Source organism: Schistocerca cancellata, chromosome 2 (assembly GCF_023864275.1).
Source record: "Schistocerca cancellata isolate TAMUIC-IGC-003103 chromosome 2, iqSchCanc2.1, whole genome shotgun sequence".
NCBI lineage: Eukaryota > Metazoa > Arthropoda > Insecta > Orthoptera > Acrididae > Schistocerca > Schistocerca cancellata.
In genome coordinates this window covers 832,896,925-832,922,639 of record NC_064627.1, presented here as the reverse complement: position 1 = coordinate 832,922,639, position 25,715 = coordinate 832,896,925, and the positions used below count along the sequence as shown (strand labels likewise).

General features: G+C 44.2%; 2 protein-coding genes across 2 annotated transcripts in view; one reads left to right on the top strand and one right to left on the bottom strand.

The window, feature by feature from the left end:
* Positions 1-25,715, bottom strand: part of LOC126162731 (sialin) — a 368,491-nt gene that overhangs the window by 314,531 nt on the left and 28,245 nt on the right. The window lies entirely within an intron of this gene.
* The window catches only part of LOC126162730 (tudor and KH domain-containing protein homolog), a 393,959-nt gene continuing 383,810 nt past the window's right edge, over positions 15,567-25,715 (top strand). The window contains exon 1 of the mRNA XM_049919393.1: positions 15,567-15,637. The gene's annotated coding sequence lies outside the window, so the exon portion shown is untranslated. The remainder of the gene's footprint in view (positions 15,638-25,715) is intronic.

Genomic DNA, 25,715 nt, shown 5'->3' with positions numbered 1-25,715 from the left:
GCGCTTCATGCCTAGGTTCACCGAATGCAAAGGAAGAGCGGCACAACGAGCTATGCTGAGTTTTTCTGCAGCGACGGTAACCAAGTCACAGTACTTCTGCACGTCCACATAGGTACCTACGGGAATGGGGTTGCCATAATCCAAGAACGAAAATCAGGGACAAAATTCGGCGATTATTAAGACGTAGTTGAAACACGGACCGATATGTTGTGCAAGTGACCATTGGTTTTCATTTCAGTTGAATCTTCATCATTACTTTACAGTGGTAGTTAGGAAGATGTGGTTGAAACTGGAATCACACAATGTCCTTTCACCTTTCCGCACGTCAGTCAAATCTTCATAATTACCATAATTCAAACAGTAATTCTGTCAGCAAAGAAGCTGTAATTAATGCAATTTTGTCATATGATGACATGTTGGAGACCGTGGCTGTTTTTGAAGACAAATGTTGATGGTGTAATGACAGCAACCAGCCACAAATTTACTTTGAGTTCCTTTATTTAAAGGAAACCGTTACCGGTTTCGAATCGTTGCGATTCATCATCAGACGGTTTACACGCTTTCTTGCTGACATTTGATGTGTTTTTATAGATTAATTGTCCCAAAATATAAATAAAACATAATTACAAACACGCCACACACAGATGGTTGCGTTGCAGATTTTCGTTGTATGTGACTTACGTGAAACGTCGGTTTCGAGTGATTGTTTCCATAACGTTCATCCAATCGATGTAAATGCATTTCCACTGCATCCTCGTTGTTGCACACGTAATAGTTCTCACTGTACACTTTAGATTTGTCGCTGAGATCATTCCAACCACGCACCACATGTTTTGGTACATACAAAGAGTTTACAAACATATGGGTGTCACAGATGCTATGATATATCGTAACATTTGACAATAATGTCCTATGTTTGGAAAGGATCATATATTCTTTTACAAAACTGGATCATAAATTCTTTTACAAAACTGTAATGTCTATTACATTAGTACAGAGAGATTGAAATTATTATTTTTTTAAATATATATCTGTTATTGCTAATTTAATTATAAAGTTTTTTATATATATGTAGAACTGTATAGGTAAAATAGTATATTATTTTATTACATTTGGCAGCATGAGAATTATAGTAACATATAAATTTTCTACTTGATCTGCAGATAGGTGTATTAGTATTATTTGCTTTGGAGGCTGGAAAGTAATTTTTGGAAATTTTTGAGGAAAGGGGTGTTAGCCAACTCTGTTTGTTCATTAAGGATATAGTCTGGGGTGCTGGTTTTGTGTGTGTGTATTTCTAAATCTTCTAATATATTCATAGTGGCTCCTTTTTCTGTTAGATGCAAAATCTTTACGTTGTCCTCAATGCTTCCCACTGAATGGTTTTCTTCAGCAATATGGGCTGCAAATGCTGATTTGTTCAAGTTACCAAGTCTTAGAGCGTCAATATGTTCTTTGTATCTAATTTCAAAACTTCTGCCTGTCTGTCCAATGTAGAATTTTGGGCATGTATCACATTTGAGTTTGTATATTCCTGATTTACGGTAGGGACTCTTGGGGGTGTATACATCATGGATTACTTTTTGTTGTAATTTATTATTTGTGGAAAAGCTGATTCTGATACTTTTCTTCTTTTTAAATAAGTTTGCTATTTGGTATGAAAGTGGGCCTATGTATGGGAGAGTAGCATATTTAGGTTTGGCTTCAGTGACACACTGATTTGGCTTGAAGTGACTGGTGTGAAGTGGATCTGTGGGTTTTGTCTGCATTTTGTTGTGGAGTTTTTCTGTAATTAACAAGGAAAATTAATCCAAGCATTAATGGTGTCTATAAAGGAGTGGTCAATGCATTGTACTTACCCACACACTTTGCAAATAGCCTCATGTTCGTTTCTTCCACGTTTAACACTTGCAAACGCATCAATATATTCTTCTCGAAAATGTATTTTTCATTTCGACATTTTAAATTTCAAATTCTGTGCAATAACAACACCAGATGTACACTTCGCACAGATGAATGTTAACTTTACACGACCAAAGAATATCAGGTACCGACAGCAGAGACGTTGTAAATCAACAGCGGAAAACTGAAACAATCGCGAAGAGTCGCACTGCTTCCACAGTCCGTTCTGAAAATAGCCGAGCGATTCTGAAGTGACACGGAATATCAGCACAGGTTTCAACGGCTATCGTCAAGTTTGCACGAGTTACGAAACACTCGATCGGTGGCCAGTGACAAAACTTGCGTAAAATTTGTTTTTTACTTACTAGCCACTTTTTTCGCGGAAATTTTCCTCTTCGTACAGGACATCCCTCTCTGAGCATAAAATCGCGGACTGTCCGCGAAGTCCGCGACGTATGGCAACCCTATACGGGAAGCCAGTTAGAATGGAAGATACTGGTCGTGTGATTTGTGCCACAGCATCAGATCTGGAAGAGAATGTATCACACGCGACTGGTAACAATAATGTCACCTATTATCGGCGCATTGTAAGAGCTCTGACCACAAAACAGTCAAGTCTTTTGAGAGTCCTCCATGACCGACAATGGAAAATTACAGACTTCTTCACTAGTGTGTAGAGTCTGGCACAGAAACAAAAGTAACTCGAGTAAAACAGACGCGACATCTAGAGTTCCCCAAGGAAGTCTAATAAGCCGTTCCACCATATAAAAGGTTTAGAAGCCAGTCTGAACAGTCCTCTTCGACTGTTTGCAGATGGTGCTGTCATTTACCGTGTAGTAAAGTCATCAGAAGATCAAAACCAATTGCAAAATAATATAGTCAGGATATCTGTATGGTACGAGCATATGGTACGGCACCCTAAATAATGAGAATTGTTGTGTCATCCACATGAGTACCAAAAGGAATCCGGTAAAGTTCGGCTACACAAACCAAAAGGCTGTGGAAATGCCGTGTGCCGGGTAGACCGTTCGCCTGGTGCAAGTCTTTCGAGTTGACGCCACTTCGGCGACTTGAGTGTCGATGGGGATGAAATGATGATAAGGACAACACAACACCCAGTCCCTGAGCGCAGAAAAGCTCCGACCCAGCCGGGAATCGAACCCGGGTTATTAGATATGACATTCCGTCGCGCTGACCACTCAGCTACCAGGGGCGGACATCAACAGGCTGTTAGTTCAATTAAATGCCTAGGAATTATAATCACGAACAATTTAACTTGAAAAGATCACATAGGTAACTTTGTGGGGAAGGCAAACCAAAGATTGTTCAAATGGTTCAAATGGCTCTGAGCACTATGGGACTTCACAGCTGAGGTCATCAGTCCCCTAGAACTTAGAAATAACTAACCTAAGGACGTCACACACATCCATGCCCGAGGCAGGATTCGAACCTGCGACCGTAGCGGTCGCGCGGTTCCAGACTGAAGCGCCTAGAACCGCTCCGCCACCCCGGCCGGCTCCAAAGATTGTATTTTATTTTTTACTTAAAATTTGCAACATTATACTAAAGAGACTGCATATGTTGCACTTTGTCCGTCCCACTCCAGAGTAATGCTGTGCAGAAAGGAATCCTTACCAAACAGGACTGATGGATGACATCGAAAAAGTTCAAAGAAGGGCAGCTCGTTTTGCATTGTCGCGGAACAGGGGTGAGAATGTCATGGATATGATACGCAAGTTGGAGTGCCAATCATTAAAAGAAGGACGTGTTTCTTTGTGACGAGATCTTTTCGTGAAATCTCCAACTTGCACCTCTGAACGCGAAAATATTTTGTTGACACCCACCCACTTAGGGAGAAACGATCACTTATCAAAACAAGAGAAACGTGAGCTCGCAGGAAAAGATTTAAATGTTCTTTTTTCCGCACGCTGTTCGTGAGTGGTACGGTAGAGAAATAGCTTGAAGGTTTTTTAAAATCTAGTTAGGAACAAGAGTGGCAGGATGTTTGTAGTGATGATAACGTAGATGACAAATACAATGCTTCCCTTAATACATTTCTCACGCTTTTCGAAAGTTGTTTTTCCTTTAGAACGTGCAAAACAATACTAGCAGTAAAACGGGGACTGGGCGGATGACTAGTGGGATAAGTATATCATGTAGAACACCAAGGGGATCATATCAAAATGTTAAGAGTAGTCACAATCGAGCTACAGTAGCTTATTACATATACAGGGTCATTACAAATGACTGAAGCGATTTCACAGCTCTACAATAACTTTATTATTTGAGATATTTTCACAATGCTTTGCACACACATATAAAAACTCAAGAAGTTTTTTTAGGCATTCACAAATGTTCGATATGTGCCCCTTTCGTGATTCGGCAGACATCAAGCCGATAATCAAGTTCCTCCCACACTCGGCGCAGCATGTCCCCATCAATGAGTTCGAAAGCATCGTTGATGCGAGCTCGCAGTTCTGGCACGTTTCTTGGTAGAGGAGGTTTAAACACTGAATCTTTCACATAACCCCACAGAAAGAAATCGCATGGGGTTAAGTCGGGAGAGCGTGGAGGCCATGACATGAATTGCTGATCATGATCTCCACCACGACCGATCCATCGGTTTTCCAATCTCCTGTTTAAGAAATGCCGAACATCATGATGGAAATGCGGAGCACCATCCTGTTGAAAGATGGAATCGGCGCTGTCGGTCTCCAGTTGTGGCATGAGCCAATTTTCTTTATTCGTCGACTTCCACGGGCTACGCGTGAAACTTGCTCGCACGCGTTCAACCGTTTCTTCGCTCACTGCAGGCCGACCCGTTGATTTCCCCTTACAGAGGCATCCAGAAGCTTTAAACTGCGCATACCATCGCCGAATGGAGTTAGCAGTTGGTGGATCTTTGTTGCACTGTTATGACTGACTGATGTGAGTGCATTTCAAGCACGACATACGCTTTCTCGGCTCCTGTCGCCATTTTGTTTCACTGCGCTCTCGAGAGCTCTGGCGGCGGAAACCTGAAGTGCGGCTTCAGCCGAACAAAACTTTATGAGTTTTTCTACGTATCTGTAGTGTGCCGTGACCATATGTCAATGAATGGAGCTACGGTGAATTTATGAAATCGCTTCAATCATTTGTAATAGCCCTGTAATACTGTACGGTACTTAAAAATGTTATTAGGAAGGCAAAGAGTATGTGGCACGCAAACGGAATAGCTAATTGACATGACTACATGCTCAGCCGTAAAGGCAGTTTCTGGTCTGCAGCATAACGTCGAGGATATAAAGTCAGTAAGTAGTAAAAAGGTTTCTTTTACTGGTAAGTCATATACATGTACAGTATTTAGCAATCATTTTCTGAACGTAGTTGGTGAGTTAAATAAAAACTTAGTTTCTACAGGGAATCATATCTATCTTGGAAAATTGCTTTCCGAGACTAATATCTGAAACACTCCTCCATGATACTGACAAGGGGGAGATTGAGTCAATAGTTATGGAAATGACAGAGTATCTAGCAGAATACTAAAGTACTGTACTGCACACGTTAGCCCTGTACAGCCATGTTTGTAATTTTTCCTTTAGGAATGGTCATTTTCCTGAACAATTAAAGTACTCAGCAGTAGAGCCGCTTTACAAAAAGGGAGAAAGGGGTAATATAGACAATTTAGACCTATTTCTATGCCATCAGTGTTTGCCAAAGTTATTGAAAAGGCTGTGTACGTAAGGATAATTGATCATTTTATTTCACATAATTTGCCGTTAAATGTACAGTTTGTTTTTAGAAGTGGTTTAACAATTGAAAATGCTACATTATCTTTTCTCTGTGAGGTACTCGATGGATTAAGCAAAAAGTTTCGAATGCTAAGCATATTTTTTGATGTAACTAAGGCGTTTGATTGCATTGATCCCAAAGTACTGCTCCAGAAGTTGGATCATTATGGAATACCGGGAGTAGCTCACAATTGGTTCACCTCTTACTTTAAGAACAGACAGCAAGATGATATTCTCCACGGTACTGACAATGGCTATGCAGTGGGGTCCGAGTAGGTCGCGGTTAAATGGGGTGGCGGGGGGTGGGGGGGGGAGATGTGTCCCAGGCAGTGCTGGAGCCATTCCTGTTCCTTATTTATATGAATGATACACCTTCTAGTATTGCAGGTGATTCTAAAATACTTGGTTTTTGATGACACTAGCTTGTTAGTAAAAGATGTACGCACCGTTGGCACTGTTTCAAATAATGTAGTTCAAGACATAACTTAATGGCTTGTAGAAAATAAACTAACGCTAAATCACAGAAAGACTAATTTTTTACGGTTTCCAATAGGCAGTTCAACAAAGCTTGACGAACTAACTGCACAGAACGGGCACATGATTACTGAGACTGAGCAATTCAAATTTCTAGGTGTTCAAGTATAGGTGTTGTGGAAAGCCCGTGTTCAGGATCTTGTTCAGAGACTTAACGCTGCCATTTTTGCTATTAGAGCAGTATCTGAAGTAAGTGATAATTCGACACGAAATTAGTCTACTTTCCTTATTTTCATTCTCTTATGCCACATGGTATTATATTTTGGGATAACTTTTCCAATTCTCAAAGGGTATTCTTGCCTCAGAAACTGGGTATTCTGACATTGGCCTCTCAAGAAAAAGGAAATTATATATCCCTCAGCTAATACTAGGCAGAAATTCAATCTGCATTTGGATCGTACCTCCTTGACTTTTGTGCAGAAAGGCTGTAAGTAGGCTGTTTATGTTTTCTTTATGTAAGTAGGCTGTTTATGTTTTCTTATTGGCAACGTTACGTAGCGCTCTATATGAAAATCACTGGCTGTGCTGTGTGCAGTCTGTGGCTAGTTTGCATTGTTGTCTGCCATTGTAGTGTTGGGCAGCGGCAGCTGGATGTGAACAGCGCGTAGCGTTGCACAGTTGGAGGTGAGCCGCCAGCAGTGGTGGATGTGGGGAGAGAGATGGCGGAGTTTTGAAATTTGTAAAACTGGATGTCATGAACTACTATATATATTATGATGTTAAGGTAAATACATTGTTTGTTCTCTATTAACATCTTTCAATTGCTAACTATGCCTATCAGTAGTTAGTGCCTTCTGTAGTTTGAATCTTTTATTTAGCTGGCAATAGTGGCGCTCGCTGCATTGCAGTAGCTTGAGTAACGAAGATTTTTGTGAGGTAAGTGATTTGTGAAAGGTACAGGTTAATGTTATTCAGGGCCATTCCTTTGTAGGGATATCTGAAAGTCAGATTGCGTTGCGCTAAAAAAATATTGTGTGTCAGTTTAAGCACAGTCGTGTACAATTGTTCTAAGGGGACGTTACAAGGCGTTCAGTATTCTGCTGCATTCATTTTCAATAAGCTAGAATTAAAAAATCTTAGCAGTAATCTATGCGTTTTCAAATGTAAACTGAAGAGTTTCTTCATGGGTTTCAAAAATTAAGCTAAATCCAGTGTTACATTGTTGACTGCGTTTATATAAACTTTTAGCTTGTCGTTCTTTTAGCATTCATAAACATTTTATTTTATCTATTACTACTTTTCTGTTGTAATTTCATGTACTGACACGTTCTATGACCATGGATATTTGCTCCTCAATTTGGTCCTGCGGAACGAACTAGACGTGAAAGAAAATAATAAATGAAACCAACTGTAGAAAAACCACGTACCAGGGTGAGATACACCGGGAGAGTCCTAAGCAAATGGAACTCAACTACGGATGATTCTGAGTACTGCTCGTAAGACCGGGGCTCTTTCCAGAAACGATCAATAGAGGAAATACAAGGTGAACCAGAACTTCACCGACAAACGTTCAGAGGTGGTAGTATGGGCCAAAAGAAGAATGAATGTCTAATAAACAAGGGCTCTAAAATGTATATCTTAAGAGCTAGAAGCACTTGTTGGTCGCCGATATTGTTAAATATTTCTTCTACTGCAACATCTTTGCTTTCCCCATTCTGGAAGAAGGTATGCATTTTAGAGGTCATGTTTACTGGACTTTTTTCTTGGTTTGGTCCATACTACCATCTCTGGAACTTTGTTGGTGGAATTGTGGTTCATCTTTACAGATCTAAGGAGTGGGGGAGCGTTTCGTTATGGTTTCGTGCAGTAAGAACAAAAACGTTACGGAAAGGTTCAAATGGCTCTAAGCACTATAGAACTTAACATCTGAGGTCATCAATCCCCTAGACTTACAACTACTTAAACCTAACTAACCTAAGGACATCACACACAACTATGCCCGAGGCAGGATTCGAACCTGCGACCGCAGCAGCAGCAGCGCGGTTCCGGACTGAAGCGCCTAGAACGCTCGGCCACAGCGGTCGGCCGTTACGGGAAGGCTTAATCAAAATATTAGACGTTACAAGAGGAATATATCGCGGAGTGATATATTATTATACGTTCTGAGCGTACATTCCAGGAAGAATAGATAATTTATTACTTCGACATACATACCTCTCGCAGAATGGCCACAACGGCAAAGTTACAGAAGTTCGAGCGCATTGGAGGTATACAGACGTACTTTCTTGTCATTCACCAATCCCTGATAGAACAAGAGAGGGAGGAAATAAGTGACCGTGTTAAGTACGGTCGATAGGAATGGCTCTGAGCACTATGGGACTTAACTTCTGAGGTCATCAGTCCCCTAGAACTTAGAACTACTTAAACCTAACCAACCTAAGGACATAACACACATCCATGCCCGAGGCAGGATTCGAACCTGCGATCGCGCGGTTCCAGATTGAAGTGCCTAGAACCGGTCGGCCACTCTGGCCGGCGGTCGATAGGAGTATAAGAATACTTGTGATGTATAGATGTAGGTAAATAAAGTGCACAATGTGAATTGTGAAAAAACTGAGCCCGGCCCCCTAGTGCAGGAAATATGACGATGCATTTGCTGCCTGCGACCCTGCACAAGAAGTAAGGGCAATGTCTCCTCTTACATCGGTGTCATTTACGATAGAGCATTAGCTCAGTTAGACTACTAATGCGAGTCAAAATCGAAAGTAACTTTGTTGGAGGAACCTTCCCAGTTTCGTTTGAAATAATCCGTAACATATAGGAGGCCGCAAGGAGGTTTGAATCTCGCTCCTCTCAGTTGCGTGGACCACGTCTTGACCACCGCCAAAACACGCTCGTCCTGGCTTTGCGGAGGTACCAGCACCGGAAACACGTGGTCTGGAGTCCGCTCACACCTGTGGCATCGACGACCTCGCCGACTGGGCTGGACACTGCGTCGCCGTGTACTGGACGCAAAGTGAAGTCTTTGTAACACCACGGCTTAGAGCGATGAAGCAACGGCCGACACAAATGGCAACGGCACTGTTTCAGAGTGTGTGTGTGTGTGTGTGTGTTTTTTTTTTTTTTTTTTTGTGGTTTTAGGGCGCACAACTTCAATGGTCATTAGCGCCCTGACTACTCTAAAAATGCACCGCGAGCCACAAGTTGACAACAACAACTAAAAGGAAAAACACAATAAAAGACAGACTGACAGGCATAGGATTAAAAAACTTCATCAAATGTCCTTAGCAAGGTGTGTCAAATTGATAAAACAAAGAACACGAGCAGCTGCTCGTGGGTCATCCGCTAAAACGGCATCGAAAGTAATAGGCAGGTTAAGATCGAGGCGCAGTTGGTTAAGATCGGGACAGGACATTAAAATGTGCCTAACCGTCAGCAAGTGCCCACATGGGCAGAACGGCGCCGGCGCAGCCGTCAGCAGATGGCGATGGCTGAACCGGCAGTGTCCAATCCTTAACCTTGCTAAAACGACCTCCTCCCGCCGAGAAGGGCGTGAGGAGGACGTCCAAGCCACGGGAAGAGGTTTTAAGGCCCGAAGCTTGTTGTCGGTAAGTGCAGCCCAATCGGCATGCCACAGCGACACAACGCGCCGACAAATGACCCTGCTAAGATCGGACGAAGGGACACAACAAGAAGCTGTCCGAGGCTGGAGGACCGCAGCCTTGGCCGCGGCATCTGCAGCTTCGTTCCCAGGGATACCGACATGGCCGGGAACCCACATAAAGCTAACCGGCGGACCGACGTCCACCAGCCGCTGAAGAGAGCGTTGGATCCGGTGTACGAAAGGGTGAACCGGGTACGGATCACTGAGGCTCTGGATGGCGCTCAGGGAATCTGAGCAGATGACATAAGCAGAATGTCGGTGGCGGCAGATGTAAAGAACAGCCTGGTAGAGGGCAAAGAGCTCAGCTGTGAAGACCGAACAATGGTCATGGAGCCGGTATTGGAAACTTTGTGCCCCGACTATAAAGGAACACCCAACCCCGTCATTGGTCTTAGAGCCATCTGTATAAATGAAAGTCATGGTGATGAACTTCGAACGAAGTTCCAAAAAACGGGAGTGGTAGACCGAACTGGGGGTGACCTCTTTTGGGAGCGAGCTGAGGTCAAGGTGAACACGGACCTGAGCCTGGAGCCAAGGTGGCGTGTGGCCCTCGCCCACTCGAAAGGTTGCAGGGAGTGAAAAATGAAGGTGTTGAAGGAGGCGACGAAAGCGAACTCCAGGGGGTAGCAGGGCAGAGACATACAACCCGTATTGACGGTCGAGAGAGTCGTCAAAAAAGGAACGATAAGACGGATGGTCGGGCATTGACAGTAGCCGACAGGCATACCGACAAAGCAGTATATCGCGCCGGTAAGTGAGCGGCAATTCGCCAGCGTCAGCATGAAGACTCTCTACGGGACTGGTATAAAATGCTCCGATCGCAAGTCGTAAACCCCGATGTTGTATGGAGTTGAGGCGGCGTAAGATGGATGGCCGTGCAGAGGAGTATACAAAGCTCCCATAATCCAGCTTGGAGCGGACGATCGACCGATATAGACGAAGTAGGACGGTTCGATCCGCTCCCCACGACATACCACTGAGAACACGGAGGACATTTAAAGAACGGGTACAACGGGCGGCCAAATATGACACATGTGGAGACCAGCTAAGTTTCCTGTCAAAGGTAAGGCCTAAAAATTTGGTTGTCTCCACGATTGGGAGAGCAACGGGACCAAGTCGTAAGGACGGTGGGAGAAACTCTTTGTAGCGCCAGAAGTTAATACAGACCGTCTTCTCGGCAGAAAAACGGAAGCCATTGGCGACACTCCAGGAGTAAAGACGGTCAAGAGAACGCTGAAGACAGCGCTCCAGGACACGTGTACGCTGCGCGCTGCAATAGATGGTAAAATCGTCCACAAAAAGGGAGCCTGATACATCAGCTGGGAGGCAATCCATTATTGGATTGATCGCGATGGCGAACAGAGCGACGCTCAAAACTGAGCCCTGTGGCACCCCATTCTCCTGGCGAAAGGTGTCGGACAGGACAGAACCCACACGTACCCTGAACTGTCGATCCATTAAAAAGGAACGAATAAAAAGAGGGAGGCGACCGCGAAGGCCCCATGTATGCATGGTGCGGAGAATGCCCGCCCTCCAACAGGTGTCGTAAGCCTTCTCCAAATCAAAGAACACAGCCGCGGTCGGGCGCTTCCGCAAGAAGTTATTCATAATGAAGGTCGACAAGGTAACCAGATGGTCAACAGCAGAGCGGCGCCTACGAAATCCACATTGTACATTTGTAAGTAGGCGTCGAGACTCAAGCAGCCAAACCAATCGAGAGTTAACCATTCGCTCCATCACTTTACAGACACAGCTGGTAAGTGAGATAGGTCGATAACTGGAAGGCAAGTGCTTGTCCTTCCCCGGCTTAGGAATCGGGACAACAATAGACTCGCGCCAGCATGCGGGAACATGTCCCTCAATCCAGATGCGATTGTATGTACGAAGAAGAAAACCTTTACCCGCAGGAGAAAGGTTCTTCAGCATCTGAATATGAATAGAATCAGGCCCTGGAGCGGAGGACCGTGATCGGCCAAGTGCGGTTTCGAGTTCCCGCATGGTGAATGGGGCATTATAACTTTCACAATTCGAGGAGCAAAAGTCAGGGGGCCTAGCCTCCTCTGCCTGTTTGCGGGGGAGGAAGGCAGGGTGGTAATGAGCGGAGCTCGAAACCTCGGCGAAAAAGCGGCCGAAGGCATTGGAGACAGCCTCAGGGGCCACAAGGACTTCATTCGCGACCTTCAAGCCAGAAACTGGGGAGTGGACCTTAGTGCCAGATAGCCGGCGCAGGCTACCCCAGACAACAGAAGAAGGAGTAAAACTGTTGAAGGTGCTTGTGAAAGCAGCCCAGCTGGCTTTCTTGCTTTCGTTAATAATACGACGACACTGAGCACGTAATCGTTTATAATTAATACAATTCGCCACTGTAGGGTGGCGTTTAAAGGTGCGTAAAGCACGTCGACGAGCACGTAAAGCGTCTCTACATGCTGCAGTCCACCAGGGGACCGGTACACGACGTGGAGAAGAAGTAGGGTGAGGGATGGAATATTCAGCAGCAGCGAGAATGACTTCCGTGAGGTGTGCGACCTGACGATCGCAGCTTGTGAAGGTTTGATCCTGAAAGGTCGCCCTGGAAGAAAAGAGCCCCCAGTCTGCCTTGGAGATGGTCCAACTAGAGGAGCACGGAGAGGGAGTATGCTGCAGGAGATGGATAACACACGGGAAGTGGTCGCTCGAATATGTATCAGCAAGTGCATACCACTCAAACCGGCGTGCAAGTTGGGGAGTACAGATAGAGAGGTCTAAATGGGAATAGGTATGAGATGTGTCCGAAAGAAAAGTAGGGGCGCCAGTATTAAGGCAGACAAGATTGAGCTGGTTGAAAAGGTCTGCTAACAAGGAGCCCCTCGGGCAGGAGGCTGGAGAACCCCAAAGGGGATGGTGGGCATTGAAGTCTCCAGTTAACAAAAACGGTGCAGGTAGCTGAGCAATAAGTTGCATCATGTCTGCCCTGGTAACGGCAGATGACGATGGAGTGTAAACGGTACAAAAGGAAAACGTAAAAGTGGGGAGAGTAATGCGGATGGCAACTGCCTGCAGGCCGGTGTGCAACGTGATGGGATCGTAGTAAATATCATCCCGGACCAGCAACATAACCCCTCCATGAGCTGGGATACCTACCATAGGGGGTAGGTCAAAACGCACAGAGGTGTAGTGTGCCAAGGCAATGTGATCGCATGGGCGTAGCTTCGTTTCCTGGAGGGCTACGACGAGCGGACGATGCAAGCGGAGCAGCAACTTCAAGTCCTCTCGGTTGGAGCGAATGCTGCGAATATTCCAGTGAATAAGTGCCATCGTAAGAAAAGGAAGATGAGAGAAGGGGTCACCTCGAAGGCCGCTTAGGGCCTGGCTTCGAGCGAGCACTGCCGCCGCTATCAGTAGGCGGACAGTCATCGTCCATGGGGTCTATAGGGTCATCGGCCATCTCGGGAGGATGGCCGGGAGGGGGAGCTTCCTCCGCCGGTGAACGGCCAGATGTACGGCTACCGGCGGTGCGGCCAGGCGAAACGGATGACGGCCTGGGGCGGCAACCGCTGGGTGGCGCAGGAGAAGAGATGCGCCGTGGCGGGGAAGGAGAACTGTGCTTCCTATGCGCCTTTTTGGAAGGACGTTTGGTGGAAGTACCGGTCGAAGGCTGGGAGGTCGAGGGACGGAGGAAGTCTGCACGGGATGGTTCCTTCTTGAAGGACCGTGCATCTGACTTCGGTGTCTTCGACTTAGCAGAAGCTGAGGAAGTGGCTGGTGTCTGTGGTGTGATGGGAGGAAGAGGAGACGTCGACCGCGCGATCTTAGCACTGGCCGAACGGACGACCGTGGTGCTGAAGGTCAGATCGCATGTCTGGGTTGCGACCTCCCGGGTAGTCCGAGGAGAGGCGAGGACAGTACTATATTTCCCCGCTGGGAGCAGCGTGGGCTTCCTACTAGCCAATAGCTTGCGAGCAGCCGAGGTTGACACTTTCTCTTTGACACGAATTTCTTGGATGCAACGTTCGTCCTTATAGACAGGACAGTCGCGGGAGGATGCGGCATGGTCACCCTGACAGTTCACACAATGAGGAGACGGAGGTGGACAGTCACCCTCATGGGCATCCCTGCCACAAGTGACACATTTAGCCGCATTGGAACAAGACTGTCGAGTGTGATTGAAACGCTGACACTGGTAGCAGCGCGTAGGTGTCGGGACATAGGGGCGAACAGAAATAACCTCGTAGCCCGCCTTGATGCGCGATGGCAGCTTAACACTATCGAAGGTCAAGAAGAGTGTCCGGGTCGGTACAAGGTCGTTGTTGACCTTTTTCATGACCCGATGGACAGCCGTCACGCCCTGCTCAGCGAGGAAAGATTGAAGCTCCTCGTCAGTCAATCCGTCGAGGGAGCTAGTATACACTACACCACGAGACGAATTCAAAGTTCGGTGGGCCTCCACCCGGACAGGGAACGTGTACAGGAGGGTGGCCCGAAGCAGTTTTTGTGCCTGAAAGGCATTCTCAGTTTCTAGTAATAAGGTGCCGTTACGCAACCTGGTACAAGATTTGACAGATCCGGCTATGGCATCAACGCCCTTCTGAATAACAAAAGGGTTGACAGAGGAAAAATCCTTTCCGTCCTCAGTGCGAGAAACTACGAGGAACTGTGGGGCAGGCGGTAGTACTTTTGTCACTGTTGGCTGGTCACGTTTCCGTTTTTGGGTCGAAGTCGAAAGCGATGGAGTAGAATCCATTGCGGAGGAATCCCCCATGATTGCCAGCGTCTCCGATGGCGCGCTCCTTCCTTGTGGGGACCCTCTCAGAGGGCACTCCCGCCTTAGGTGAATGTTTACACCTCAGGTCACACCTCCCGAGAAACAGACGGAGGGACCAATCGGCATGGTCAGAAGGTATCAGCTCAGGCAATCACCCCTCCCCGGGCCTGGCCTTTACCAGGGGGTACGCGCGTGCCTTACATGTCTACCCAGGGCGGGGACTTACGCGTTACCCCGTCACCGGCTACGCGTGCGAACGCGTGGGTCGGCCTTCAGACACGCACAGGGAGGAAGGAAGAAGAGGAAAAAGAAGAGAGAGAGGGAGAAAGAGGACAGACTGTCTCAAACGCCGAGGCGGAGACCAGAGAAGGCAAGGAGAAGAAGGCAATGAGAAGGCAAGGAGAAAAAGGCAATGAGAAGGCAAGGAGAAAAAGGCAATGAGAAGGCAAGGAGAAGGCAAGGAGAAAAAGGCAATGAGAAGGCAAGGAGAAAAAGGCAATGAGAAGGCAAGGAGAAAAAGGCAATGAGAAGGCAAGGAGAAGGCAAGGAGAAGTCAAGGGAAAGAGTAAGGAAGACAGTGAGGTGGAGAAGAGCAAAGAAAGGGACCAACAAAAGGAAGGAAGAAACGAGAAGTTTAAAACCAAAAGGACCACGATTATAGGTCGTGAAGATCGTCCGTCTCCGGACGCAGGCGCTAACTACCCCCGTGAGGGGGATGGACTCCTTTTAGTCGCCTCTTACGACAGGCAGGAATACCTCGGGCCTATTCTAATCCCCGGACCCGCAGGGGGTGTGTGTGTGTGTGTGTGTGTGTGTGTGTGTGTGTGCGTGTATGTGATTTGTGTATCTACATATCCTCGGATTTTTCCAGTTGCTGACAACTTTGAACTGTCGATAAACTGAAGAGTTCTTATCGCAAGTTCACACTCCACAAAAAACAATCAAACAGCATGCTGGGAGGGGGTTACATTAAGGACGCTACCGCATCTGCTTCACAGCTTGGGATCTCGCATGCTAGCAACGCTTACTCCTGATGTACTAAACGTTCTGAGGTCTTCGCTAGCGTCCGGAATTTTTGCTCTTCAGGTAATACCAAAACACTATACCAGCGTTTTGTTGCGCTACCCTTAAGAGTATTTACTTGTATCAGCTACATTAGAAAGCAGGCATTTATTTTTGCATTCCATTCACGAATGCAGAATTGCAAAAAAATCATTGATTACACTCTACTTGTGTCTTCGCCATCTCCACGGGTACGATATTTGGGGGTATGAAGAAGATTCCCAGATACTGTCCTGAAAAATAGAGATATTCCATTTCTGCCAATTGATAGTTTACAGTAATTGTGTCGCAGTATAGCAATCACACTGAATCTGTTACAGCTCTATGACAGCGTACTGCCCTTCACTGTATATGCTTGTTGATGCCGTCGTCGTCGTCGTCGTCGTCGTCGTCTATTAGTCCAGCACGATACGGATAAACAGCAGGCTACAGCATCAGCGTTTCTCGTCTTGTTGACAATGCAATAATCCTGTGCAAGTTAGGTAAAGCTGCCAGTTTGGATGATATTCGAGCAGCACAAATAAAGGAATTCGTAAGGTCTACGACTGAATAGTACCTACAGCTAATAACATTCGAAAATCATGGAGGAAAGCTCATGTAATTGCTGTTCTTTAGCCAGGAAAGGACAGTAGAGACCCAAGGAGAAAATAGACCAATATCTCTCGTCTGTCACCTATTTAAAATTTTTTAAAAGATTCGGATCAACAGACGCACCCAGACTATTAACCAATACATTATTCCACAACAGGCAAGCTTTATACCAGCCAAAGGTGCTGCCGCAGAAGTTCTCAACACCGCTCAGCCCACTGAGGATGGAGTTGAAAACCAACAAACCACAGGAGTAGCTTTCATAAACTTCACTGCTGCATATTACACAGTGAACCACCGTGTATTGTTACAGAAGAAGTTTGCCCTCACGAAGGACTCTAAACTTACCAGATTGATCCTAAGCTTGCTACAGAATCGCAATTTTTTTTTTTTTTTTTTTTTTTTTTTTTGCTGACTTTCGAGATCAATAACGTAAATGGAGAATGCAGAAAAATGGACTGCCCCAAGGAAGTGTGCTATCTCGATTACTGTTCAATATTTACACTAACACCACAAGAAGTTTTATCTATGCAGATAACCGTGCACTAGCCTTGCTTCCCGGGTTCGATTCCCGGCGGGGTCAGGGATTTTCTCTGCCTCGTGATGGCTGGATGTTGTGTGCTGTCCTTAGGTTAGTTAGGTTTAAGTAGTTCTAATTTCTAGGGGACTGATGACCATAGATGTTAAGTCCCATAGTGCTCAGAGCCATTTGAACTAGCCTTGCACCGCCGTCGAAGAAGTAGAACTCACTCTTGATAGTGCTCTGAAGGAACTTGGCACATGTTATAAGGCTAACCACCTCAAGCCAAATGCATCAACATCCCAACTTTGTCCTTCCCACCTCAGAAATCGTGAGGCTTCAAAGAAATTACGTGTCCTCTGGGATGGAACGCTCGTGGAACATTCTTTCACCCACATACAAGCACCAACAATCTGCTCACGTTCGAATTCACGTAGCTCCGACGTAATGCACTCGCAGCTACACAGAACATTGTGCCAACCACGACGTATTTAGGACGTTGTACGGGAGCTGTTCGTAGTCTACTACTATGCAACCTGCTGGCTTGGCCAGCATCTGCATTATTGTTAGGCATGTATTTATCCAAATGTTTCCGTATTTTGTTCACCCACAGCACATTAATGCCAAAGCTCCCATCAAACAGTGATAAATTCAGTACAGAAGCAGGAGTCAGGCAAGGGTATTCCATATCAACGTAACTATTCTCTGCGATACTAGAGGACTTGTCATGTCCTTAAGCTGAGGAAAAAGGATGATTTTGCTGATTACGTTTTACTGTTTGCATGTAATGCAGATCATCAACGAATGGGAGAGTAAGATTGAAAGTTGTACTTGCACAGAGCTGTAAACAGACAGAGGCTTGAAGGAGTCTGCTGGGGCACACTTGCATGCGGCACCAGAATAAGATAAGAATATTAATATAAATCAAAATGAAACTAGTATACTATAAACGTTGCACTGTATGTCTCTGATAGGCTTGATAATGCGGATCGCTGACTGTGCTCGACCGCAGAGCCAAAGACCAAGTTGCCGGGTCTGTGAGCGTAAGATGCTGGAGTAAGCAGTTTTTGTGGTGTGCTGTGTGAAGCCACCAAGTGTTGGATTAATGTAGGTATGTCAATATTGTTGAACATGGAAGCAGACGTCTTCATACAAGCAAGGTGAAGATGTTAAATAATTATGATTTTTGTTTTCCCAGCGCGTTAGTATAGATGAGTTAACTGGTAATTTGTAATTGTTGAGTAACCCCAGAATATATGTAAACTGATTTGATAAAAGGCTAGTTAGATATTTCACTTTTGTAATGGTTCTAAGATTTATTGACAGAAAAAATGGCTCTAAGCACTATGGGACTTTACTTCTAAGGTCATCAGTCCCCTAGAACTTAGAACTACTTAAACCTAACTAACCTAAGGACATCACACACATCCATGCCCGAGACAGGATTACAACCTGCGATCGTAGCGGTCTCGCGGTTCCAGACTGTAGCGCCTAGAACCGCTCGGCCACCCCGGCCGGCTTATTGACAGAGCTATATGTAATCTGTTGATTTGCGTTTATGTTGGATTAGTGTGGTTAGATAATACTTGCCGTTTAAATATCATTGTTTGTGATTCAATTGTGAGTAATGTAACATCAGTTGTCTGTTGTTTTCGAAAAGACGAACTTAACTTACAATACAATTTCTCTAAAATAAATCAATTTTAGTAATTCACCACAATCAGTACCCTCTCCCTGTCCAGGTCATATGTATTTCAAAGAAGTTGCATTTTTCATAAATGTTTTCATTTATTAGCCAAAACAATTTCATGTGCATTTCAAACTATTACAGCCAGCACTGCACATCGCTGAGCCAGTACCTAATTTATTTATATTTTTTTGTGAGAGACCAGAATATATCGCGTCCCACAGTTGCTGCTTTAGAGGTAAGATAATGCAATTTGTTACCTGCACAGGGACCAAAGTTATCAGGTTTGAACAGGGGCAGATAATTCAGTGCCTAAAGGGATGAATGTATTTTGCAGTGACTATATTTCTGTATTGGTATTGGGAGTTGCAGTGCCCAATCAATTCGTGTAAAGTTTTGCTAACAATAACACAGAGTAAGCACACCATTTGGAATTACTACACGCTACACGATAATTCGAGTTTTGTATCGATTCCACAGTTCAGACATCCATTCAACGCAAACGTAAAGTTTTTCTTTTTTTTAAAAAAAAAAGAAAAAGAACGTTACAAGCTTTTACCAACAGTCCGGGTGATGCACTCCGGAAAACACTTGTGTGTGGCGTCGCGTCCGCTCAATTGAACGCCAAGTGAGCGTCGTCAACACGCCTAGCGCCCATCTCGCGTTACTCATTGTACGATGCTAACCAACCAGAAGTGGATCGCGTTTCTCTTCATCATTCTCAGGAACGCTAAGAATTCTACGGGTCGCCACCATCTGTAACTCTAGCGAAACAACACTCCACACACTTAACTTATTCCGTCTGCAGTGGCGAGTCCTGTCAAGTACCACTTAATGTGAATGTTGGTCAGGAAGACAATAATACCGAGAGAGAGAGAGAGAGAGAGAGAGAGAGGGGGGGGGGGAGGGAGGGAGAAAGAGAGAGAACAAGAGAAGGAGAACAGGAGAGCGAGAGAGAAGGGGGCGCGCGAGGGAGAAGAGGAGGGAGGATTAAAGAGAACACGTGGTACGCGAGGGCCCTGTTGTAGCGTACAAATACAGGACGAAAGCAAAACGAGAACAGCCACCCAGTCCGACAGCTGCCTTCTCCCGCTCCATCTATTCCCCAGCCAGACATTCCACAGATCCAGTTCGTAGCGGATGTCGTGAGGTCTCGAAGAGGTCCTTTTATCGGAATGAAAACCAATAGTCTCTACAATTTGAACTTCAATACTACACTCATCACTATTACGTGTGCAACGAAAACAACACAGACCACCAAAAGAGGAGATGCTGTACTGGAGTCGTATAAGAGTCCATTGCGGTTCAGATCCCTACCAAGACCTTCCATGTTTAGGTTTACCGCGGCTTCCGGAAATGGCTTAAGGGGAATGCCGTGCTATTTCCTTTGTAAGGGCACCGCTAATTTTCTTCACCGTCTCTCCTAATCCGTGCTTGTGGTCTATAACGAACCTCGTCGTCAATGGTACGTTAAATTATAATCATCATTCCTTCTTTACAGTACCGTAGCTTTCGGAGTACATATGCAAAAGTATTTGCCTTCCTCTCTTCAAGATTCACTGGGCGCTTCCACTTTCCGTCATTCTGAAAGATAACGTAAAGCTATTTTCAGCCGAGGCTGCGAAAGAGCTACCACCTGGATCAGTTAGCTTTCTGCTGAAATAGTGATGCTAATGGCGAACGTAAGTTCCACTTCGGTATTTTTTTGTTGTTGTATCTTTTGACATCCCTGTAAAGGAAAGTTAAAGTCGAGAAGCATGTTGATTATTTTAACGATCCGACGAAAACTTCGAGTACTTACGACCAAAAAGGTAAATTACACATTCGCAGTGTAAATTTTGAAAGGACTTGTCTGGAAGTACCTAAGCTAAGCTTAATGAATAGAAGGGAAGAAAGGAAATAAAAACACTGAAGGAAAACAGAGAGCGAATTAAGCTTGCCGTCTAGAAGTACCGCGATACAGTTGAAAGATATGGCAGAGATTTTAAGAACCTATTAAAATCCCTTTTCTGCAAATTATTTCCCTTATTGTTTACGCTGTATACAGGTAACATGACATAAGCGATACAACCCTATCTCAGAAGCTGTTAAATTACTGTTTTCCTTTCATGTTCCTCGACTCATAAATATAGTCTGGTTTCTGCACAACCTTACATAACTTTTCGCTCTATGTGTTTTATTCTTGATAACCCTCAAATATACCACCAGACAAAGTACGGAAACTTCTCTTGGAGAGAAACATGTTATCTTGTGTGGGGTATTAAAACCTTAACCTAGCTTTTATTGTACCAAGTCCTTTCTTTCAGGGACCATATACACATGGAGCTGGCGTACTAATGTGTTCATATGGCTCTGGTTGATCTATAATAGTGTCATATCGTAACCTCAGTCAAGTCGAAATCCGGTAGCACGATCGTTAATGATGTCCAAAGCCGAAAACAGGATCGTCAATGAGTGGGGACGGGAAAAACTGAACGATTAAAACCGATAACAGTATTTTAGTTCTGAACAACCGGATTTTTCTGTATTTGCTGGGTCTCGGTTATAACAGGTGATTTATACTTGTTACTAATAACCAAGTAAGTATCAAAATATCAGTTACCAATAGCAACACTGGAGTAATTCCTTTTCGTAAAATTTCCATTCATTTGAAATAATGGGAAAAGCGATCAGTGCTATTTTAATACCAATGCCGACAGAAACGAGCAACAGAGACATTGCATAAGAATTGATACAGCGCTGCTGAGACAATAATGCCTCTATTGCCGGGTGTCGTGGCTTAAGGCACGCATGTTCTTGCAATATGCAAGATTCAGTTTTCACCCTTTAGCACTGACTATTCGTAATACCCAAATAATGGTATAATAGCCCATTACAACATGATTTTCTAGCAGAGTTTCAAAACATTAGAATCAATAGTTCAATACTGGTGATTATTTTGCAGTGTTCAACCACTTGTCTGCTTTTCCAGAGAAGCAACCCTCGGTAGGTGGATTAAGTTTTCTTTTATTTACATATTAAATATTTTTATTTTATGTGTTTTGAAACTGATTGAGTCAAAATTTTTCAAACTTTGTTTTATTTCTACGTTTATTACAGGAAATGGCAGGCAAATAATAATCTTTTGTGTAAAATTTGTAGCGTTCTTTTTCTTTAACTATTTCGAGTGAAAAAGCCATTTTAGTGAAATATATGTTTTTATTTTTTAACGGTAATTCGAATACAACTGATTTTTTGAGGAACAAAGCCAAAAATGTTCTTTTCAGAAACATCAGATGAAAAATTTAGATAGATCATTCAGCAGGAACAACTACGGCACAATATTTAAAATTTCAATAATGAATTAATCCAATGGCAAATATTTATTGTCCAGTCTTCTCATAAATATTCATTCTATTATATATTGTTCTGTAAGTTGACTCCTTTCATCAGAAACAATATCCTTCAAAGACGATACCAATCATTCAGAAACCACAGTGCGTCGTATCAGGCTCGTTTTTTAAAAACTGTTTCATCTGAAACCAAAAGTTTTAGCACTGTTGCTGTGGAAAATTGATACTTCGGTTTAAACCTAGTTATCAGTAAAAAAGAAAAATACCTGTTATGACCGAGACCAAAAACACCTACAAATACAGGTTACTCCAAACTAAAATACCTATACCGGTTTTATCTGGGCGGTATTTCCCATACCTAACACCAGCGTGCAGCCAGAACAGAACTGAAATCCGGGGCGGAGAGTGGTAGTTAAACAAAGGTAGAATATTTCAGAATACGCAAACGTTGCAAACGTAAGAAGTTTCGAAAGATTCGCGGTAATGACAAATACTAAATAACAAAAACGTATTACGCCAGCTGGCGGCACCAATGCTGCTCCAAAGGGCATTCATCAGCTCGTGGCAGTAGAGTTAATTTTATCCTGTCGGTAGCACAGTGGGAAAGTACGCATTCAGCTGCAGAAAATTTCAAGATTCTTACCTAGACAGCTTGTCAGCATTACTGTGGCGGCAACTTTGGCAGCTATCAGAGACAAAATTTAGAGAGTGGAGGGTTATCTACAACTTGTACAGAAACCAGACTGTAGTTATGAGTTGGAGGACACGAAAGGGAGACAGTCACAGAGAAGGCAGTAGGACAGGGCTGTGGCCTATACCCTGTGTTACTCAATTTGTACATTGAGCAAGTGGCAAAGAAAAACAAGGGGAGATCTGCAAAGAAATATAATGTTCAGGGAGAAGGAATAAAAACTTTGAGGTTTGCCGACGACGTAATTCTGTCAGGGACGCTAAGGACTTGGAAGCTGAGTTGAGCAGAACAGACAGTGTTTTGAAAAGAAATCGTAAGACAAATATCAATAAAAATAAAACAGTGGTAATGATGCGTAGTGGAATTAAATCAGGCAATGTTGCGGGAAACATTAGGAAAGGAGATGCAGAAAGTGGTAGGCAAGTTTTGCTGTTTAAGCAGCAAAAATAACTGACAACAGCAGAAGCAAAGAAGAAATAAAATGTAGACAGAGAACAGCAATGAAAGCTTTCCTGAAACAGAGAAATGTGTTAAAAACTACTAATTATACACTTAAGCGTTAGGGAGTCTTCTCTGAAAGTATTTGTATGGACAACAACATTAAATGCAAATGAAAAGTGGATGGTAAACAAAGCACAAGAGACGGTCTTAAAATGTGGTGCTACAGAAGAATGATGATCATTAGATGGGCATAAGCACTGAATACAGGAAGCAGTTTGAAATATACGCATCTTGTATTACTTATGCAGATATCAAAATGCTTTGACAGGATAGAATCGCATGGAGCACCTCATCAAACCAGTCTGTTTCGGTTATCGTGGTCGAAGACAACATGCGCAGTCTTTGTCCTGCGCTGAAAATTGTTTTTAGTGCTACAGACAGAACAACGGGTTCAACACCATTTCAGTGAGAGCGCACGCTGAGCAATATCGTTACACGCGACCACTGATGACGTCTTAAAAAATTTAGGTGAAATGTGCCTGGCAAAACAAATATTTCCTTTATTGACTTGCATACAGACGCTCCTAACCCAAAACTCACAGATGTAATATTAATAGCAACTGGGAGTTTATAGGTCCACAACATTACAAATGCCTTACACTTTTCTTTGTGTATATATTTTTGCGGTAGAATCGTATTATCGAGCTAAAAACAACATTAGACACATTTTTTTTCGAATTTCTGAAACTTATTGGTTGCTTTTACGACTTTGTGTAAACTCGTCTTCACATTTATGCCGCAGTGGAATTATACTTTGCTGAATAACAATATTTTTTTGAATGTCGTTGTCTAGGCAGCCCAATGAGTGGAGCAGCGCGTTTCCTAATTTTCATGCTTCATTCGTACATTTGTTAAAGCGTCCTTTCTGCCTGTTGTGTTGCCAACTCTCGCGGTGTGCCCTTCTGTTGCATACGTTTATCTTGTGATGACTATAAGCAAGTGACGTTTCGTTCTTTGATGCAAGTCCGTGGTCGAAGGGCGACTGTAGAAATGAGTGCATTTTTTTAGCATGGGGCATAATTGTCTTCTGCCCTCTCTCCCCCTCTCTTTTTCTCGCTGTATACGTGAGTGCGCGAGCGCGCTTTTGTGTGTGTGTGTGTGTGTGTGTGTGTGTGTGTGTTCTTGCAACAAGAATGGAAGCCACTCCAAAAGTTTCTTTTCTAATGCACCCGCAGCTTGCATTAATTCAATGAGTGTCATAACATACATTTTTCCAGTTTCTGCTCCACAACGATTTTAGTAACTCAGTAAGTAGTTGTCAGCTGTGGCCCCGTTTCTGTTGCGCATCTCCGTTTGTTATGGTTCCAACGTCTAACATGATCAACGTATTAATATTTATATTAATTTAGTCAATCAATGGTTTCTTACTCAGCTTACTTAGCTAAAGCTCTTCGTACTTTCAACGGTGAAGAAAACAGCACTCTGAAAAATGTATAGGTTCAGTACCCCAAATTTTACATCTACATCTACATTTATACTCCGCAAGCCACCCAACGGTGTGTGGCGGAGGGCACTGTGCCACTGTCATTGCCTCCCTTTCCTGTTCCAGTCGCGTATGGTTCACGGGAAGAACGGCTCCCGTAAAGCCTCCGTGCGCGCTCGAACCTTTCTGATTTTACATTCGTGATCTCCTCGGGAGGTATAAGTAGGGGGAAGCAATATATTCGATACCTCATCCAGAAACGCACCCTCTCGAAACCTGGACAGCAAGCTACACCGTGATGCAGAGCGCCTCTCTTGTAGAGTCTGCCACTTGAGTTTGCTAAACATCTCCGTAACGCTATCACGCTTACCAAATAACCCTGTGACGAAACGCGACGCTCTTCTTTGGATCTTTTCTATCTCCTCTGTCAACCCGACCTTTTACGGCTCTCACACTGATGAGCAATACTCAATTAGGTCGAACGAGTGTTTTGTAAGCCACCTCCTTTGTTGATGGACTACATTTTCTAAGGACTCTCCCAATGAATCTCAACCTAGCACTCGCCTTACCAACAAATAATTTTATATTATCATTCCACTTCAAATAGTTCCGTGCCCGCATCTCGTGGTCGTGCGGTAGCGTTCTCGCTTCCCACGCCCGGGTTCCCGGGTTCGATTCCCGGCGGGGTCAGGGATTTTCTCTGCCTCGTGATGGCTGGGTGTTGTGTGCTGTCCTTAGGTTAGTTAGGTTTAAGTAGTTCTAAGTTCTAGGGGACTGATGACCATAGATGTTAAGTCCCATAGTGCTCAGAGCCATTTGAACCAAATAGTTCCGTACGCATACTTCCAGATATTTTACAGAAGTAACTGCTACCAGTGTTTGTTCCGCTCTCATATAATCATACAATAAAGGATCCTTCTTTCTATGTATTCGCAATACATTATATTTGTCTATGTTAAGGGTCAGTTGCCACTCCCTGCACCAAGTGCCTATCCGCTGCAGATCTTCCTGCATTTTGTAGCAATTTCCTAATGCTGCAACTTCTCTGTATACTACAGCATCATCCGCGAAAAGCCGCATGGAGCTTCCGACACTATCTACTAGGTCATTTATATATATTGTGAAAAGCAATGGTCCCATAACACTACCCTGTGGCACGCCAGAGGTTACTTTAACGTCTGTAGACGTCTCTCCATTGATAACAACATGCTGTGTTCTGTTTGCTAAAAATTCTTCAATCCAGCCACACAGCTGGTCTGATATTTCGTAGGCTCTTACTTTGTTTATCAGGCGACAGGGTATAACTTTATCGAACGTCTTCCGGAAGTCAAGGAAAATGGCATCTACCTGGGAGCCTGTA